This window comes from Oncorhynchus masou, chromosome 11 (genome assembly GCF_036934945.1).
Source record: "Oncorhynchus masou masou isolate Uvic2021 chromosome 11, UVic_Omas_1.1, whole genome shotgun sequence".
NCBI lineage: Eukaryota > Metazoa > Chordata > Actinopteri > Salmoniformes > Salmonidae > Oncorhynchus > Oncorhynchus masou.
The window spans coordinates 6750220-6772332 of record NC_088222.1 but is presented as its reverse complement, the minus strand read 5'-3'; the positions used below and the strand labels follow the sequence as shown (position 1 = coordinate 6772332).

The window sequence follows — 22113 nt, the reverse complement described above, 5'->3', positions numbered from 1 at the left end:
GTTACACATTGTGATAGCAGTGTACAGTGGGGTTACAGTAGGTTACACATTGTGATAGTAGTGTATAGTGCATACATTAGGTTACACATTGTGATAGCAGTGTAGAGTGCATACAGTAGGTTTCACATTGTGATAGCAGTGTACAGTGCATACAGTAGGTTACACATTGTGATAGCAGTGTACAGTGCATACAGTAGGTTTCACATTGTGATAGTAGTGTACAGTGGGATGACAGTAGGTTACACATTGTGATAGCAGTGTACAGTGCATACAGTAGGTTACACGTTGTGATAGCAGTGTACAGTGGGGTTACAGTAGGTTACACATTGTGATAGTAGAGTACAGTGCATACAGTAGGTTACACATTGTGATAGCAGTGTACAGTGCATACAGTAGGTTACACGTTGTGATAGCAGTGTACAGTGGGGTTACAGTAGGTTACACATTGTGATAGTAGTGTACAGTGCATACAGTAGGTTTCACATTGTGATAGCAGTGTACAGTGGGGTTACAGTAGGTTACACATTGTGATAGCAGTGTACAGTGTTATTTCAGTAGGTTTTACATTGTGATAGCAGTGTACAGTGCGGTTACAGTAGGTTACACATTGTGATAGCAGTGTACAGTGCATACAGTAGGTTTCACATTGTGATAGCAGTGTACAGTGGGGTTACAGTAGGTTACACATTGTGATAGCAGTGTATAGTGCATACAGTAGGTTACACATTGTGATAGCAGTGTACAGTGCATACAGTAGGTTACACATTGTAATAGCAGTGTATAGTGCATACAGTAGGTTACACATTGTGATAGCAGTGTACAGTGCATACAGTAGGTTACACATTGTGATAACAGTGTACAGTGCTGACCGTAGGTTACACATTGTGATAGCAGTGTACAGTGCATACAGCAGGTTACACATTGTGATAGCAGTGTACAGTGCTGACAGTAGGTTACACATTGTGATAGCAGTGTACAGTGCTGACAGTAGGTTACACATTGTGATAGCAGTGTACAGTGCATACAGTAGGTTACACATTGTGATAGCAGTGTACAGTGGGGTTACAGTAGGTTACACATTGTGATATCAGCGTACAATGCATACAGTAGGTTTTACATTGTGATAGCAGTGTATAGTGGGGTTACAGTAGGTTACACATTGTGATAGCAGTGTACAGTGGGGTTACAGTAGGTTACACATTGTGATAGCAGTGTACAGTGCATACAGTAGGTTTCACAGTGTGATAGCAGTGTACAGTGGGATTACAGTAGGTTACACATTGTGATAGCAGTGTACAGTGCATACAGTAGGTTACACATTGTGATAGCAGTGTACAGTGGGGTTACAGTAGATTTCAAATTGTGATAGTAGAGTACAGTGCATACAGTAGGTTTCACATTGTGATAGTAGTGTACAGTGCATACAGTAGGTTACATATTGTGATAGCAGTGTACAGTGGGGTTACAGTAGGTTACACATTGTGATAGCAGTGTACAGTACATACAGTAGCTTACACATTGTGATATCAGTGTACAGTGGGGTTACAGTAGGTTACACATTGTGATAGCAGTGTACAGTGGGATTACAGTAGGTTTCACATTGTGATAGCAGTGTACAGTGGGGTTACAGTAGGTTACACATTGTGATAGCAGTGTACAGTGCATACAGTTGGTTTCACATTGTGATAGTAGTGTACAGTGGGATGACAGTAGGTTACACATTGTGATAGCAGTGTACAGTGCATACAGTAGGTTACACGTTGTGATAGCAGTGTACAGTGGGGTTACAGTAGGTTACACATTGTGATAGTAGAGTACAGTGCATACAGTAGGTTACACATTGTGATAGCAGTGTACAGTGCATACAGTAGGTTACACGTTGTGATAGCAGTGTACAGTGGGGTTACAGTAGGTTACACATTGTGATAGTAGTGTACAGTGCATACAGTAGGTTTCACATTGTGATAGCAGTGTACAGTGGGGTTACAGTAGGTTACACATTGTGATAGCAGTGTACAGTGTTATTTCAGTAGGTTTTACATTGTGATAGCAGTGTACAGTGCGGTTACAGTAGGTTACACATTGTGATAGCAGTGTACAGTGCATACAGTAGGTTTCACATTGTGATAGCAGTGTACAGTGGGGTTACAGTAGGTTACACATTGTGATAGCAGTGTACAGTGCATACAGTAGGTTACACATTGTGATAGCAGTGTACAGTGGGGTTACAGTAGATTTCAAATTGTGATAGTAGAGTACAGTGCATACAGTAGGTTTCACATTGTGATAGTAGTGTACAGTGCATACAGTAGGTTACATATTGTGATAGCAGTGTACAGTGGGGTTACAGTAGGTTACACATTGTGATAGCAGTGTACAGTACATACAGTAGCTTACACATTGTGATATCAGTGTACAGTGGGGTTACAGTAGGTTACACATTGTGATAGCAGTGTACAGTGGGATTACAGTAGGTTTCACATTGTGATAGCAGTGTACAGTGGGGTTACAGTAGGTTACACATTGTGATAGCAGTGTACAGTGCATACAGTTGGTTTCACATTGTGATAGCAGTGTAGAGTGCATACAGTAGGTTTCACATTGTGATAGCAGTGTACAGTGCATACAGTAGGTTACACATTGTGATAGCAGTGTACAGTGCATACAGTAGGTTTCACATTGTGATAGTAGTGTACAGTGGGATGACAGTAGGTTACACATTGTGATAGCAGTGTACAGTGCATACAGTAGGTTACACGTTGTGATAGCAGTGTACAGTGGGGTTACAGTAGGTTACACATTGTGATAGTAGAGTACAGTGCATACAGTAGGTTACACATTGTGATAGCAGTGTACAGTGCATACAGTAGGTTACACGTTGTGATAGCAGTGTACAGTGGGTTACAGTAGGTTACACATTGTGATAGTAGTGTACAGTGCATACAGTAGGTTTCACATTGTGATAGCAGTGTACAGTGGGGTTACAGTAGGTTACACATTGTGATAGCAGTGTACAGTGTTATTTCAGTAGGTTTTACATTGTGATAGCAGTGTACAGTGCGGTTACAGTAGGTTACACATTGTGATAGCAGTGTACAGTGCATACAGTAGGTTTCACATTGTGATAGCAGTGCAGTAGGTTACATTGTGATAGCAGTGTATAGTGCATACAGTAGGTTACACATTGTGATAGCAGTGTACAGTGCATACAGTAGGTTTCACATTGTGATAGCAGTGTACAGTGGGGTTACAGTAGGTTACACATTGTGATAGCAGTGTATAGTGCATACAGTAGGTTACACATTGTGATAGCAGTGTACAGTGCATACAGTAGGTTACACATTGTGATAGCAGTGTATAGTGCATACAGTAGGTTACACATTGTGATAGCAGTGTACAGTGCATACAGTAGGTTACACATTGTAATAGCAGTGTACAGTGCATACAGTAGGTTACACATTGTGATAACAGTGTACAGTGCTGACCGTAGGTTACACATTGTGATAGCAGTGTACAGTGCATACAGTAGGTTACACATTGTGATAGCAGTGTACAGTGCTGACAGTAGGTTACACATTGTGATAGCAGTGTACAGTGCTGACAGTAGGTTACACATTGTGATAGCAGTGTACAGTGCATACAGTAGGTTACACATTGTGATAGCAGTGTACAGTGGGGTTACAGTAGGTTACACATTGTGATAGAGCGTACAATGCAGTAGGTTTTACATTGTGATAGCAGTGTACAGTGGGGTTACAGTAGGTTACACATTGTGATAGCAGTGTACAGTGGGGTTACAGTAGGTTACACATTGTGATAGCAGTGTACAGTGCATACAGTAGGTTTCACAGTGTGATAGCAGTGTACAGTGGGGTTACAGTAGGTTACACATTGTGATAGCAGTGTACAGTACATACAGTAGCTTACACATTGTGATATCAGTGTACAGTGGGGTTACAGTAGGTTACACATTGTGATAGCAGTGTACAGTGGGATTACAGTAGGTTTCACATTGTGATAGCAGTGTACAGTGGGGTTACAGTAGGTTACACATTGTGATAGCAGTGTACAGTGCATACAGTTGGTTTCACATTGTGATAGCAGTGTACATTGTTTTTACAGTAGGTTACACATTGTGATTGCAGTGTACAGTGGGGTTACAGTTGGTTACACATTGTGATAGCAGTATACAGTGCATACAGTAGGTTACACAATGTGATAGCAGTGTACAGTGGGATTACAGTAGGTTTCACATTGTGATTGCAGTGTACAGTGGGGTTACAGTAGGTTTCACATTGTGATAGCAGTATACAGTGCATACAGTAGGTTACACAATGTGATAGCAGTGTACATTGGGGTTACAGTAGGTTACACATTGTGATAGCAGTGTACAGTGGGGTTACAGTAGGTTACACATTGTGACAGCAGTGTACAGTGCATACAGTAGGTTACACATTGTGATAGCAGTGTACAGTGGGGTTACAGTAGGTTACACATTGTGATAGTAGTGTACAGTGCATACAGTAGGTTACACATTGTGATAGCAGTGTACAGTGCATACAGTAGGTTACACATTGTGATTGCAGTGTACAGTGGGGTTACAGTTGGTTTCACATTGTGATAGCAGTGTACAGTGCATACAGTAGGTTACACATTGTGATAGCAGTGTACAGTGGGGTTACAGTAGGTTACACATTGTGATAGCAGCGTACAGTGCATACAGTAGGTTTTACATTGTGATAGCAGTGTACAGTGGGGTTACAGTAGGTTACACATTGTGATAGCAGTGTACAGTGGGGTTACAGTAGGTTACACATTGTGATAGCAGTGTACAGTGCATACAGTAGGTTTCACAGTGTGATAGCAGTGTACAGTGGGATTACAGTAGGTTACACATTGTGATAGCAGTGTACAGTGCATACAGTAGGTTACACATTGTGATAGCAGTGTACAGTGGGGTTACAGTAGATTTCAAATTGTGATAGTAGAGTACAGTGCATACATTGTGATAGTAGTGTACAGTGCATACAGTAGGTTACATATTGTGATAGCAGTGTACAGTGGGGTTACAGTAGGTTACACATTGTGATAGCAGTGTACAGTACATACAGTAGCTTACACATTGTGATATCAGTGTACAGTGGGGTTACAGTAGGTTACACATTGTGATAGCAGTGTACAGTGGGATTACAGTAGGTTTCACATTGTGATAGCAGTGTACAGTGGGGTTACAGTAGGTTACACATTGTGATAGCAGTGTACAGTGCATACAGTTGGTTTCACATTGTGATAGCAGTGTACATTGTTTTTACAGTAGGTTACACATTGTGATTGCAGTGTGCAGTGGGGTTACAGTTGGTTACACATTGTGATAGCAGTGTACAGTGGGATTACAGTAGATTTCACATTGTGATTGCAGTGTACATTGGGGTTACAGTAGGTTACACACTGTGATAGCAGTGTACAGTGGGGTTACAGTAGGTTACACATTGTGACAGCAGTGTACAGTGCATACAGTAGGTTACACATTGTGATAGCAGTGTACAGTGGGGTTACAGTAGGTTACACATTGTGATAGTAGTGTACAGTGCCTACAGTAGGTTACACATTGTTATAGCAGTGTACAGTGCATACAGTAGGTTACACATTGTGATTGCAGTGTACAGTGGGGTTACAGTTGGTTTCACATTGTGATAGCAGTGTACAGTGCATACAGTAGGTTACACATTGTGATAGCAGTGTACAGTGGGATTTCAGTAGGTTTTACATTGTGATAGCAGTGTACAGTGGGGTTACAGTATGTAACACATTGTGATAGCAGTGTACAGTGCATACAGTAGGTTACACATTGTGATAGCAGTGTACACACTGAGGTTACACATTGTGATAGCAGTGTATAGTTGGGTTACAGTTGGTTACACATTGTGATAGCAGCGTACAGTGCATACAGTAGGTTACACATTGTGATAGCAGTGTACAGTGGGGTTACAGTAGGTTACACATTGTGATAGCAGTGTACAGTGCATACAGTAGGTTACACATTGTGATAGCAGTGTACAGTGCATTCAGTAGGTTACACATTGTGATAGCAGTGTACAGTGGAGTTACAGTAGGTTACACATTGTGATAGCAGTGTATAGTTGGGTTACAGTTGTTTACACATTGTGATAGCAGCGTACAGTGCATACAGTAGGTTACACATTGTGATAGCAGTGTACAGTGGGGTTACAGTAGGTTACACATTGTGATAGCAGTGTACAGTGGGGTTATAGTAGGTTACACAATGTGATAGCAGTGTACAGTGCCTACAGTAGGTTTTACATTGTGTTAGCAGTGTACAGTGGGGTTACAGTAGGTTTCACATTGTGATAGCAGTGTACAGTGGTATTACAGTAGGTTACACATTGTGATAGCAGTGTACAGTGGGGTTACAGTAGGTTTCACATTGTGATAGCAGTGTACAGTGCACTGAGTGGAGAGTAATAACAGTTAGAACACTGAGTGGAGAGTCGTGACATTTAGAACACTGAGGGAGAGTCGTGACAGTTAGAACACTGAGTGGAGAGTAGTGACAGTTAGAACACTGAGTGGAGAGTACTGACAGTTAGAACACTGAGTGGAGAGCAGTGGTAGTTAGAACACTGAGTGGAGAGTAGTGACAGTCAGAACACTGAGTGGAGAGTAGTGACAGTAAGAACACTGAGTGGAGAGTAGTGACAGTTAGAACACTGAGTGGAGAGTAGTGACAGTTAGAACACTGAGTGGAGAGTCGTGACAGTTAGAACACTGAGTGGAGAGTAGTGACAGTTAGAACACTCAGTAGTGACAGTTAGAACACTGAGTGGAGAGTCGTGACAGTTAGAACACTGAGTGGAGAGTAGTGACAGTCAGAACACTGAGTGGAGAGTCGTGATAGTCAGAACACTGAGTGGAGAGTAGTGACAGTCAGAACACTGAGTGGAGAGTCGTGATAGTCAGAACACTGAGTGGAGAGTAGTGAGTCAGAACACTGAGTGGAGAGTCGTTACAGTCAGAACACTGAGTGGAGAGTAGTGACAGTTAGAACACTGAGTGGAGAGTCGTGACAGTTAGAACACTGAGTGGAGAGTAGTGACAGTTAGAACACTGAGTGGAGAGTAGTGACAGTTAGAACACTGAGTGGAGAGTCGTGACAGTTAGAACACTGAGTGGAGAGTAGTGACAGTCAGAACACTGAGTGGAGAGTCGTGATAGTCAGAACACTGAGTGGAGAGTAGTGACAGTCAGAACACTGAGTGGAGAGTCGTGATAGTCAGAACACTGAGTGGAGAGTAGTGACAGTCAGAACACTGAGTGGAGAGTAGTGACAGTCAGAACACTGAGTGGAGAGTCGTGACAGTTAGCCTGGTACATCTGCTAACTGAGTGGTTAGTAGTGTAGTTAGAACACTGAGTGGAGAGTCGTGACAGTCAGAACACTGAGTGGAGAGTAGTGACAGTCAGAACACTGAGTGGAGAGTCGTGACAGTCAGAACACTGAGTGGAGTGTAGTGACAGTCAGAACACTGAGTGGAGAGTAGTGACAGTCAGAACACTGAGTGGAGAGTAGTGACAGTCAGAACACTGAGTGGAGAGTAGTGACAGTCAGAACACTGAGTGGAGAGTCGTGACAGTTAGCCTGGTACATCTGCTAACTGAGTGGTTAGTAGTGTAGTTAGAACACTGAGTGGAGAGTCGTGACAGTCAGAACACTGAGTGGAGAGTAGTGACAGTCAGAACACTGAGTGGAGAGTCGTGACAGTCAGAACACTGAGTGGAGTGTAGTGACAGTCAGAACACTGAGTGGAGTGTAGTGACAGTCAGAACACTGAGTGGAGAGTAGTGACAGTCAGAACACTGAGTGGAGAGTAGTGACAGTCAGAACACTGAGTGGAGAGTCGTGACAGTTAGCCTGGTACATCTGCTAACTGAGTGGTTAGTAGTGTAGTTAGAACACTGAGTGGAGAGTCGTGACAGTCAGAACACTGAGTGGAGAGTCGTGACAGTCAGAACACTGAGTGGAGAGTCGTGACAGTCAGAACACTGAGTGGAGTGTAGTGACAGTCAGAACACTGAGTGGAGAGTAGTGACAGTTAGAACACTGAGTGGAGAGTAGTGACAGTTAGAACACTGAGTGGAGAGTCGTGACAGTTAGAACACTGAGTGGAGAGTAGTGACAGTCAGAACACTGAGTGGAGAGTCGTGATAGTCAGAACACTGAGTGGAGAGTAGTGACAGTCAGAACACTGAGTGGAGAGTCGTGATAGTCAGAACACAGTGGAGAGTAGTGACAGTCAGAACACTGAGTGGAGAGTAGTGACAGTCAGAACACTGAGTGGAGAGTCGTGACAGTTAGCCTGGTACATCTGCTAACTGAGTGGTTAGTAGTGTAGTTAGAACACTGAGTGGAGAGTCGTGACAGTCAGAACACTGAGTGGAGAGTAGTGACAGTCAGAACACTGAGTGGAGAGTCGTGACAGTCAGAACACTGAGTGGAGTGTAGTGACAGTCAGAACACTGAGTGGAGAGTAGTGACAGTCAGAACACTGAGTGGAGAGTAGTGACAGTCAGAACACTGAGTGGAGAGTAGTGACAGTCAGAACACTGAGTGGAGAGTCGTGACCACATCTGCTAACTGACCAGTAGTGTAGTTAGAACACTGAGTGGAGAGTCGTGACAGTCAGAACACTGAGTGGAGAGTAGTGACAGTCAGAACACTGAGTGGAGAGTCGTGACAGTCAGAACACTGAGTGGAGTGTAGTGACAGTCAGAACACTGAGTGGAGTGTAGTGACAGTCAGAACACTGAGTGGAGAGTAGTGACAGTCAGAACACACGTTCAGTAGTGACAGTCAGAACACTGAGTGGAGAGTCGTGACAGTTAGCCTGGTACATCTGCTAACTGAGTGGTTAGTAGTGTAGTTAGAACACTGAGTGGAGAGTCGTGACAGTCAGAACACTGAGTGGAGAGTAGTGACAGTCAGAACACTGAGTGGAGAGTCGTGACAGTCAGAACACTGAGTGGAGTGTAGTGACAGTCAGAACACTGAGTGGAGAGTAGTGACAGTTAGAACACTGAGTGGAGAGTAGTGACAGTTAGAACACTGAGTGGAGAGTCGTGACAGTTAGAACACTGAGTGGAGAGTAGTGACAGTCAGAACACTGAGTGGAGAGTCGTGATAGTCAGAACACTGAGTGGAGAGTAGTGACAGTCAGAACACTGAGTGGAGAGTCGTGATAGTCAGAACACTGAGTGGAGAGTAGTGACAGTCAGAACACCAGTCAGAACACTGAGTGGAGAGTCGTGACAGTTAGCCTGGTACATCTGCTAACTGAGTGGTTAGTAGTGTAGTTAGAACACCAGTGGAGACCGTGACAGTCCAACACTGAGTGGAGACACCAGTCAGAACACTGAGTGGAGACCACCAGAACACTGAGTGGAGTGTAGTGACAGTCAGAACACTGAGTGGAGAGTAGTGACAGTCAGAACACCAGTCAGAACACTGAGTGGAGAGTAGTGACAGTCAGAACACACCACCCCGTGACAGTTAGCCTGGTACATCTGCTAACTGAGTGGTTAGTAGTGTAGTTAGAACACCACAGTCAGAACACTGAGTGGAGAGTAGTGACAGTCAGAACACCAGTCGTGACAGTCAGAACACTGAGTGGAGTGTAGTGACAGTCACACTGAGTGGAGTGTAGTGACAGTCAGAACACTGAGTGGAGAGTAGTGACAGTCAGAACACTGAGTGGAGAGTAGTGACAGTCAGAACACTGAGTGGAGAGTCGTGACAGTTAGCCTGGTACATCTGCTAACTGAGTGACAGTTAGCCTGGTACATCTGCTAACTGAGTGGTTGGTGCTCACATGTTGTCAACACTTTATTGATGGTTTTATTGAACACAACATTTGACACTATATCTTTCATGGGCTCACATGAAGTAACCTTTTGGTATATGTTTCCGTAGTTCTGTGAGTTACTGTGACTACACCACAAGCTTGTCCCCTTGATAAAACACCACCCCAATTACACCAGGCCTATGGCCCCACAACAGGACCCCTAGGCACCACCACCAGCACCACGAGTACACCACCGGTCTTACAGCAGCCGGCAATCAGAACTGCTTAGCCAGCATAGTTAGCAGCTGAACACCCAGACACCACGACGTGACCCCAGATCCACCACCCATACACCTTGTGCCTGAGATACCATTGACTACAACAGACATTTCTATTCAAGGAGATGTGCTGTAATGGGGGGGACCAGCGGCCATATAGGTACCACCACTTTTTCAGATTATAAACCATACACACACACCCCACACCACACACCACCACACTACACCACCACACCACACACCACTCACACCACCAGACCCCTGACACCACCACCCCACACCACCACCCCACACCACCACCCCCACACCACCACCCCTACACCACCACCCCTACACCACCACCCCCACACCACCACCCCACACCACCCCCCCCACACCACCACCCCTACACCACCACCCCACACCACCACCCCCACACCACCACCCCTACACCACCACCCCACCACCCAGACCCCTACACCACCACCCCTACACCACCACCCCTACACCACCACCCCTACACCACCACCACATCACCACCACCCCTACACCACCCCTACACCACCACCCCTACACCACCACCCCTACACCACCACCCCTACACCACCACCCACCACCACCCCTACACCACCACCCCTACACCACCACCCCTACACCACCACCCCACCACCACCCCTACACCACCACCCCTACACCACCACCCCTACACCACCACCACACCACCACCCCTACACCACCACCCCTACACCACCACCCCTACACCACCACCACACCACCACCCCCTACACCACCACCCCCACACCACCACCCCTACACCACCACCCCTACACCACCACCCCACACCACCACCCCTACACCACCACCCCTACACCACCACCCCAACACCACCACCCCCACACCACCACCCCACACCACCACCCCCACACCACCACACACCACCCCACACCACCACCCCTACACCACCACCCCCTACACCACCACCCCACACACCACCACCACACCACCACCCCTACACCACCACCCCTACACCACCACCCCTACACCACCACCACACCACCACCCCTACACCACCACCCCACACCACCACCCCACACCACCACCCCTACACCACCACCCCTACACCACCACCCCTACACCACCACCCCTACACCACCACCCCTACACCACCACCACACCACCACCCCTACACCACCACCCCCACACCACCACCCCTACACCACCACCCCTACACCACCACCCCTACACCACCACCCCTACACCACCACCCCTACACCACCACCCCTACACCACCACCCCCACCCTACACCACCACCCCACACCACCACCCCACACCACCACCCCCACACCACCACCCCCACACCACCACCCCACACCACCACCACACCACCACCCCTACACCACCACCCCTACACCACCACCACCACACCACCACCCCTACACCACCACCCCTACACCACCACCCCTACACCACCACCCCCACACCACCACCCCACACCACCACCCCCACACCACCACCCCCACACCACCACCCCTACACCACCACCCCTACACCACCACCCCACACCACCACCCCTACACCACCACCCCTACACCACCACCCCACCACCACCCCACACCACCACCCCTACACCACCACCCCACACCACCACCCCTACACCACCACCCCTACACCACCCACCCCCACACCACCACCCCTACACCACCACCCCTACACCACCCCCCACCCCCCACACCACCACCCCCACACCACCACCCCACACCACCACCCCACACCACCACCACATCACCACCACCCCTACACCACCACCCCTACACCACCACCCCTACACCACCACCACATCACCACCACCCCTACACCACCCCCACACCACCACATCACCACCACCCCACACCACCACCCCCACACCACCACCCCACACCACCACCCCACACCACCACCCCACACCACCACCCCACACCACCACCCCCACACCACCACCACCCACCACCACCCCCCACCACCACCCCCACACCACCACCCCCACCACCACCCCACACCACCACCCCCACACCACCACCCCCTACACCACCACCCCACACCACCACCCCCACACCACCACCCCCACACCACCACCCCACACCACCACCCCTACACCACCACCCCACACCACCACCCCACACCACCACCCCTACACCACCACCCCCACACCACCACCCCCACACCACCACCCCACCACCACCACCACCACCACCCCCACCACCACCCCACACCACCACCCCCACACCACCCCCCCCACCACCACCACCACCACCACCACCCCCACCACCACCACCCCACACCACCACCCCTACACCACCACCCCACACCACCACCCCACACCACCACCACCCCACCACCACCACCCCCACACCACCACCCCACACCACCACCCCACACCACCACCCCTACACCACCACCACCACACCACCACCCCCACACCACCACCCCTACACACCACCACCACCACCCCCACACCACCACCCCTACACCACCACCACCCCACACCACCACCCCTACACCACCACACCACCACCACCACCACCCCACACCACCACCCCCACACCACCACCACCACACCACCACCCCCACACCACCACCCCTACACCACCACCACCACCACCACCCCCACACCACCACCCCCACACCACCACCCCCACACCACCACCCCCACACCACCACCCCACACCACCACCCCACACCACCACCACCACCACCCCCACACCACCACCACACCACCACCACCACCACCCCCACACCACCACCACACCACCACCCCCACACCACCACCACACCACCACCCCCACACCACCACCCCACACCACCACCACCACCACCACACCACCCCACACCACCACCCCACACCACCACCACCACACCACCACCCCTACACCACCACCCCTACACCACCACCACACCACCACCACCCACCACCACCACCACACCACCACCCCTACACCACCACCCCTACCACCACCACCACCACCACCACCACCCCTACACCACCACCCCACACCACCACCCCTACACCACCACCCACCACACCACCACCCCCCCACACCACCCCCACACCACCACCCCCACCACCACCCCTACACCACCACCACCACCACCACCACCCCACCACCACCCCTACACCACCACCCCCACACCACCACCACCCACCACCACCCCCACACCACCACCACCCACCACCACCCCTACACCACCACCACACCACCACCACACCACCACCACCCCACCACCCCCCCCACCACCACCACACCACCACCCCACACCACCCCCACACCACCACCCCCACACCACCACCCCACACCACCACCCCCACACCACCACCCCCACACCACCACCCCCACCACCACCACCACACCACCACCCCCACACCACCACCCCCACACCACCACCCCCACACCACCACCCCCACACCACCACCACACCACCACCCCCCACACCACCACCCCCCCCACACCACCACCCCACCCCACCACCACCCCCACACCACCACCCCCACACCACCACCACACCACCACCCCCACCACCACCACCCCCACACCACCACCCCCACACCACCACCCCCACACCACCACCCCCACACCACCACCCCCACACCACCACCACACCACCACCCCCCACACCACCACCACACCACCACCCCACACCACCACCCCCACACCACCACCCCCACACCACCACCACACCACCACCACCCACCACCCCCACACCACCACCACAACACCACCCCACACCACCACACCACCACCACCCCCACACCACCACCACCACACCACCACCACACCACCACCCCCACACCACCACCACACCACCACCACCACACCACCACCACCACCCCACACCACCACCACCACACCACCACCACACCACCACACCACCACCACCACCACACCACCACACCACCACCACATCACCACACCACCACCACCACCACCCCTACACCACCACCACCACCACACCACAACCCCTACACCACCACCACCACACCACAACCCCTACACCACCACCACACCACCACCACCCCTACACCACAACCCCCACACCACCACCACCACACCACCACCACCACACCACCACCCCTACACCACCACCCCAACACCACCACCACCACACCACAACCCCCACACCACCACCCCTACACCACCACCCCTACACTACCACCCCTACACCACCACACCACCACCACCCCACACCACCACCACCACCACCACCACCACCCCCACACCACCACACCACCACACCACCACCACCACCACCACACCACCACCACCACACCACCACCCCCACACCACCACACCACCACACCACCACCACCACCCACACACCACCACCACATCCCCACACCACCACCACACCACATCACCACACCACCACCCCCACACCACCACCACCACACCACCACCCCCACACCACCACCACCACCACCACCACACCACCACCACCACCACACCACCACCCCCACACCACCACCCCCACACCACCACCCCACACCACCACACCACCACCACACCACCACCACATCCCCACACCACATCACCACACCACCACCCCCACACCACCACCACCACACCACCACCCCCACACCACCACCACCACATCACCACCACCACATCACCACACCACCTCACCACCCCACCACACCACCACCCCACCACACCACCACACCACCACATCACCGGGGCGGCAGGGTAGCCTAGTGGTTAGAGCATTGGGCTAGTAACCAGAAGGTTGCAAGTTCTGCCCCTGAACAGACAGTTAACCCACTGTTCCTAGGCCGTCATTGAAAATAAGAATTTGTTCTTAACTGACTTGCCTAGTTAAATAAAGAAAAAAGAAAAATCACCATCACCACACACACACCACCACATCACCACATCACATACTGTGCTCTCTGGGGTCCTTAGTGTTACTAGGCTCTCTGGGGTCCTTAGTGTTACTCTGTGTTACAGGGCTCTCTGGGGTCCTTAGTGTTACTCTGTGTTACAGGGCTCTCTGGGGTCCTTAGTGTTACTCTGTGTTACAGGGCTCTCTGGGGTCCTTAGTGTTACAGGGCTCTCTGGGGTCCTTAGTGTTACTCTGTGTTACAGGGCTCTCTGGGGTCCTTAGTGTTACAGGGCTCTCTGGGGTCCTTAGTGTAACTCTGTGTTACTGGGCTCTCTGGGGTCCTTAGTGTAACTCTGTGTTACTGGGCTCTCTGGGGTCCTTGGTGTTAATCTGTGTTACTGGGCTCACAGGGGTCATTGGTGTTACTCTGTGTTACAGGGCTCGCTGGGGTCCTTGGTGTTACTCTATGTTACAGGGCTCGCTGGGGTCCTTAGTGTTAATCTGTGTTACTGGGCTCTCCGGGGTCCTTGGTGTAACTCTGTGTTACAGGGCTCACTGTTGTCCTTGGTGTTACTCTGCGTTACTGGGCTCTCTGGGGTCCTTGGTGTTACTCTGTGTTACTGGGCTCTCTGGGGTCATTGGTGTTACTCTGTGTTTCTGGGGTCCTTGGTGTAACTCTGTGTTACTGGGCTCACGGGGGTCATTGGTGTTACTCTGTGTTACTGGGCTCACAGGGGTCCTTAGTGTTACTCTCTGTTCACTGAGAGCCAAACAGTATGCGCTGAGAGTGTAACTAAGCCTGGGCCGGAGAGAAACAGAGAACATTGTGGGAAAGACGCAGCTCGCCGTTCACCTCCCACGCTGCTCAGCAGAGAGACAGAGGGCCATTGTGTGAAATGCTAGGTAACGATCATAGTGTTAATTAAGACTGAAGCAGAAATGAAAACGCTAGTTTACAGCATGGGTCTCCAATGCGTTGCTCATGACTGACCAGTGGCTCAGGTGCTGTTAATGAGTTGTTCACATGTAGATTATCAGTAGCCTCATAATGCATGATTACACCATTACTCCAACTACAGTACACTCTGTTAATAAATGGTTAAATGTTGTGGTTATAGTATAGACCTAACCGTTACAATACAGGTTAAATATATGTTTTGTGTTTTAGATCCACTTCCGATAAGGTGGTTTGTTTCTCAGGTCGACTAGAATTGACTGGCTGACTGTAATCTGTGGTGAAGCCAACCATATCTCTCCAGTCCAGTTCAGTCACGGTCCTTACTCCCAATCTATCAGCTACTGCCTCACTGAGCACTGTAGGTGTGTCTTGCTGTATTCGGTTTTCACTCACCAGAAATTTGAGCAGAAATGTATCTTCCTTGACATGGATCCTTTGTTTGAACTTCCCAAAGAAGCTCTTTTCATCCTGGGTGCCAATGCTGGAGAAGAGGTAGAAGGAGCAGGGCCCTAGTCAGACTCAGGCAATAAAGTAGTCAATAATCTTCGCTCAATGGCGAAGATTTCCTTCCAGAGACATCAGGGACTGTAACATACTCTGTTTTACGGAATCATGGCTCTCTCTGGATATATTGTCCCTGTCCATTCAGCCAGCGGGGTTCTCTGTCCTTCGCAAGGTAAAAGATAAAATAACTCGCTGGGAAAAAGAAATGCGGAGTGGTTTGTTTCATGATTAACAACTCATGGTTATAGTATGGTATTAACTGACCCTGTATACTGACCCTGTATATAGTATGGTATTAACTGACCCTGTATATAGTATGGTACTAACTGACCCTGTATATAGTATGGTATTAACTGACCCTGTATATAGTATGGTATTAACTGACCCTGTATATAGTATGGTATTAACTGACCCTGTATATAGTATGGTATTAACTGACCCTGTATACTGACCCTGTATATAGTATGGTATTAACTGACCCTGTATATAGTATGGTACTAACTGACCCTGTATATAGTATGGTATTAACTGACCCTGTATATAGTATGGTATTAACTGACCCTGTATATAGTATGGTATTAACTGACCCTGTATATAGTATGGTATTAACTGACCCTGTATATAGTATGGTATTAACTGACCCTGTATATATTATGGTATTAACTGACCCTGTATAATAGTATGGTATTAACTGACCCTGTATATAGTATGGTATTAACTGACCCTGTATATAGTATGGTATTAACTGACCCTGTATATAGTATGGTATTAACTGACCCTGTATATAGTATGGTATTAACTGACCCTGTATATAGTATGGTATTAACTGACCCTGTATATAGTATGGTATTAACTGACCCTGTATATAGTATGGTATTAACTGACCCTGTATATAGTATGGTATTAACTGACCCTGTATATAGTATGGAATTAACTGACCCTGTATATAGTATGGTATTAACTGACCCTGTATATAGTATGGTATTAACTGACCCTGTATATAGTATGGTATTAACTGACCCTGTATATAGTATGGTATTAACTGACCCTGTATATAGTATGGTATTAACTGACCCTGTATATAGTATGGTATTAACTGACCCTGTATATAGTATGGTATTAACTGACCCTGTATATAGTATGGTATTAACTGACCCTGTATATAGTATGGTATTAACTGACCCTGTATATAGTATGGTATTAACTGACCCTGTATATAGTATGGTATTAACTGACCCTGTATATAGTATGGTATTGAACTGACCCTGTATATAGTATGGTATTAACTGACCCTGTATATAGTATGGTATTAACTGACCCTGTATATAGTATGGTATTAACTGACCCTGTATATAGTATGGTATTAACTGACCCTGTATCTGGTATGGTATTAAATGACCCTGTATATAATATGGTATTAACTGACCCTGTATATAGTATGGTATTAACTGACCCTGTATATAGTATGGTATTAACTGACCCTGTATATAGTATGGTATTAACTGACCCTGTATATAGTATGGTATTAACTGACCCTGTATATAGTATGGTATTAACTGACCCTGTATATAACTACTGACCCTGGATATAGTATGGTATTAACTGACCCTGTATATAGTATGGTATTAACTGACCCTGTATATAGTATGGTATTAACTGACCCTGTATAATGTATGGTATTAACTGACCCTGGATATAGTATGGTATTAACTGACCCTGTATATAGTATGGTATTAACTGACCCTGTATATAGTATGGTATTAACTGACCCTGTATATAGTATGGTATTAACTGACCCTGTATATAGTATGGTATTAACTGACCCTGTATATAACTACTGACCCTGGATATAGTATGGTATTAACTGACCCTGTATATAGTATGGTATTAACTGACCCTGTATATAGTATGGTATTAACTGACCCTGTATAATGTATGGTATTAACTGACCCTGGATATAGTATGGTATTAACTGACCCTGTATATAGTATGGTATTAACTGACCCTGTATATAGTATGGTACTATCTGACCCTGTATATAGTATGGTATTAACTGACCCTGTATATAGTATGGTATTAACTGACCCTGTATATAGTATGGTATTAACTGACCCTGTATATAGTATGGTATTAACTGACCCTGTATATAGTATGGTATTAACTGACCCTGTATATAGTATGGTATTAACTGACCCTGTATATAGTATGGTATTAACTGACCCTGTATATAGTATGGTATTAACTGACCCTGTATATAGTATGGTATTAACTGACCCTGTATATAGTATGGTATTAACTGACCCTGTATATAGTATGGTATTAACTGACCCTGTATATAGTATGGTACTAACTGACCCTGTATATAGTATGGTACTAACTGACCCTGTATATAGTATGGTACTGAACTGACCCTGTATATAGTATGGTATTAACTGACCCTGTATATAGTATGGTATTAACTGACCCTGTATATAGTAAGGTATTAACTGACCCTGTATATAGTATGGTACTGAACTGACCCAGTATATAGTATGGTATTAACTGACCCTGTATATAGTATGGTACTAACTGACCCTGTATATATATTATGGTACTAACTGACCCTGTATATAGTATGGTATTAAATGACCCTGTATATAGTATGGTATTAACTGACCCTGTATATAGTATGGTATTAACTGACCCTGTATATAGTATGGTACTAACTGACCCTGTATATAGTATGGTATTAACTGACCCTGTATATAGTATGGTATTAACTGACCCTGTATATAGTATGGTATTAACTGACCCTGTATATGGTATTAACTGACCCTGTATATAGTATGGTATTAACTGACCCTGTATATAGTATGGTATTAACTGACCCTGTATGTAATATGGTACTAACTGACCCTGTATATAGTATGGTATTAACTGACCCTGTATATAGTATGGTATTAACTGACCCTGTATATAGTATGGTATTAACTGACCCTGTATATAGTATGGTACTAACTGACCCTGTATATATATTATGGTACTAACTGACCCTGTATATAGTATGATTACTTACTTTCTCATGTTCTTCTTCTTTTTAATGTGTTTTTGTTCTGCATTGTTATTGATTACTGCGTTATTGGGTTTAGAGCAAGAAAGGCATTTTACTTAAAACTTGAAAGATCGTCAAGGACCTCCCTCAGCCACTCGAGCTACCAGCTACCATATACCCCGCTACCATCTAGAAGGCGGAGATCACACAGGTCCATCAAAGCTGTGACCGAGAGAGTGAAAAACAGCTTCTATCTCCAGACCATCACTGTTAAACAGCCATCACTAGCCTTAGTCACTGTTACTACCCGGCTACCACCCGGTACTCTACCATGCACCTTAGTCACTGTTACTACCCAGCTACCACCCGGTACTCTACCCTGCACCTTAGAGACTGTTACTACCGGCTACCACCTGGTACTCTACCCTGCACCTTAGAGACTGTTACTACTGGCTACCACCTGGTACTCTACCCTACACCTTAGAGACTGTTACTACTGGCTACCACCCGGTACTCTACCCTGCACCTTAGAGACTGTTATACTGGCTACTGCATGGTATTACCCTGCACCTTAGAGACTGTTATAGCTACCACCTGGTATTACCCTGCACCTTAGAGACTGTTACTACTGGCTACCCGGTACTCTACCCTGCACCTTAGAGACTGTTACTACTGGCTACCACCTGGTACTCTACCCTGCACCTTATAGACTATTATGGTACCAACTGACCCTGCACCTTAGAGATGATTACTTACTGGCTACCATGTTCTACCCTGCACCTTTTTAATGTGTTTTTGTTACCCTGCATTGTTATTGATTACTCTACCCTGCATTAGAGGTTTACTGGCTAAGAAAGGCATTTTACCCTGCACCTTGAAAGACTGTTACTACTGGACTCTACCCTGCACCTTAGAGACTGTGACTACCAGCTACCACCCGGTACCTACCCTGCACCTTAGAGACTGTTACTACTGGCTACCACCTGGTACTCTACCCTGCACCTTAGAGACTGTTACTACTGGCTACCACCCTGTACTCTACCCTGCACCTTAGTCACTGTTACTACCCAGCTACCACCCGGTACTCTACCATGCACCTTAGTCACTGTTACTACCCAGCTACCACCCGGTACTCTACCCTGCACCTTAGAGACTGTTACTACTGGCTAGTGCATGGTACTCTACCCTGCACCTTAGAGACAGCTGCCCTATGTACATAGTCATTGAACACTGGTCACTCTAATAATGTCTACATACAAAACACAGCATTATGTATATATATATATATCATTCTTATTATGTTTATTTTTCTGGATTATAAAAATGTGTTTTAATAGTTTTTATTGCTAATGTAATGTTGGTGTTCAACACACAAGCATTTCCCTGCAGATGCACATCTGTGTACGCCGACCAATACACTTTCGATTTGATTTTATATTCACACTTGTTGTTTTCTTTCTCCTCCTGCTCTATGATGTGATCTATCCAGCCTATCACAGCGGCGCCAAGGGGAGGGTTGATCCTATTATTAAGTCTGGAGCCAGTTTCCCCACCTACCTTTCCCTCCCACTGTTGCGAGTGCGCCGAGCAGGTGCTGCTATAATTTGCAGAGTTAAATTATGCAGATAATACCCAGCCCAGGTAGCTCATTTAGATGGTCAGGCCATTAATCCTGGAGACGGAGAGAAGAGACACAGAACCCCACACTGTTCCCTCTTTCTTATCCTCTCTCCTTCCCTCCTTTTCTCCTTCTCTCCCTCTCTCCTTCCCTCCCTCTCTCCTTACCTCCTTTTCTCCTTCCCTCCCTCTCTCCTTACCTCCTTTTCTCCTTCTCTCCCTCTCTCCTTCCCTCCCTCTCTCCTTCCCTCCCTCTCTCTCTCCCTCTCTCCTTCCCTCCCTCTCTCTCCCTCTCTCCTTCCCTCCCTCTCTCCCTCCCTCTCTCCCTCCCTCTCCTTCCCTCCCCTCCCTCCCTCCTCTTTCTCCTTCCCTCCCTCTCTCCTTACCTCCCTCTCTCCTTCCCTCCCTCTCTCCTTCCCTCTCTCCTTCCCTCCCCCTCTCCCTCTCTCCTTCCCTCCCCTCTCTCCTTACCTCTCCTCCCCCTCCCTTCTCCCTCCCTCTCTCCTTCCCTCCCTCTCTCCTTCCCTCCCTCTCCTTTCTCCTTCCCTCCCTCTCTCCTTCCCTCCCTCTCTCCTTCCCTCCCTCTCCTTCCCTCCCTCTCCTTCCCTCCCTCTCTCTCCCTCTCTCCTTCCCTCCCCTCTCCCTCCCTCTCCTTCCCTCCCTCTCTCCCTCTCCCTCTCCTTCCCTCTCTCCTTACCTCCCTCTCTCCTTCCCTCTTTTCTCCTTCCCTCCCTCTCTCCTTCCCTCCCTCTCTCCTTCCCTCCCTCTCTCCTTCCCTCCCTCTCTCCTTACCTCCCTCTCTCCTTACCTCCTTTTCTCCTTCCCTCCCTCTCTCCTTCCCTCCCTCTCTCCTTACCTCCCTCTCTCCTTACCTCCCTCTCTCCTTCCCTCCCTCTCTCCTTCCCTCCCTCTCTCCTTCCCTCCCTCTCTCCTTCCCTCCCTCTCTCCTTACCTCCCTTCTCCTTACCTCCCTCTCTCCTTCCCTCCCTCTCTCCTTCCCTCCCTCTCCTTCCCTCCCTCTCTCCTTCCCTCCCTTCT

General features: G+C 48.4%; 1 pseudogene; it reads left to right on the top strand.

Moving 5' to 3' along the window:
• Positions 1-22113, top strand: part of LOC135548943 (netrin receptor DCC-like) — a 322470-nt pseudogene that overhangs the window by 290276 nt on the left and 10081 nt on the right.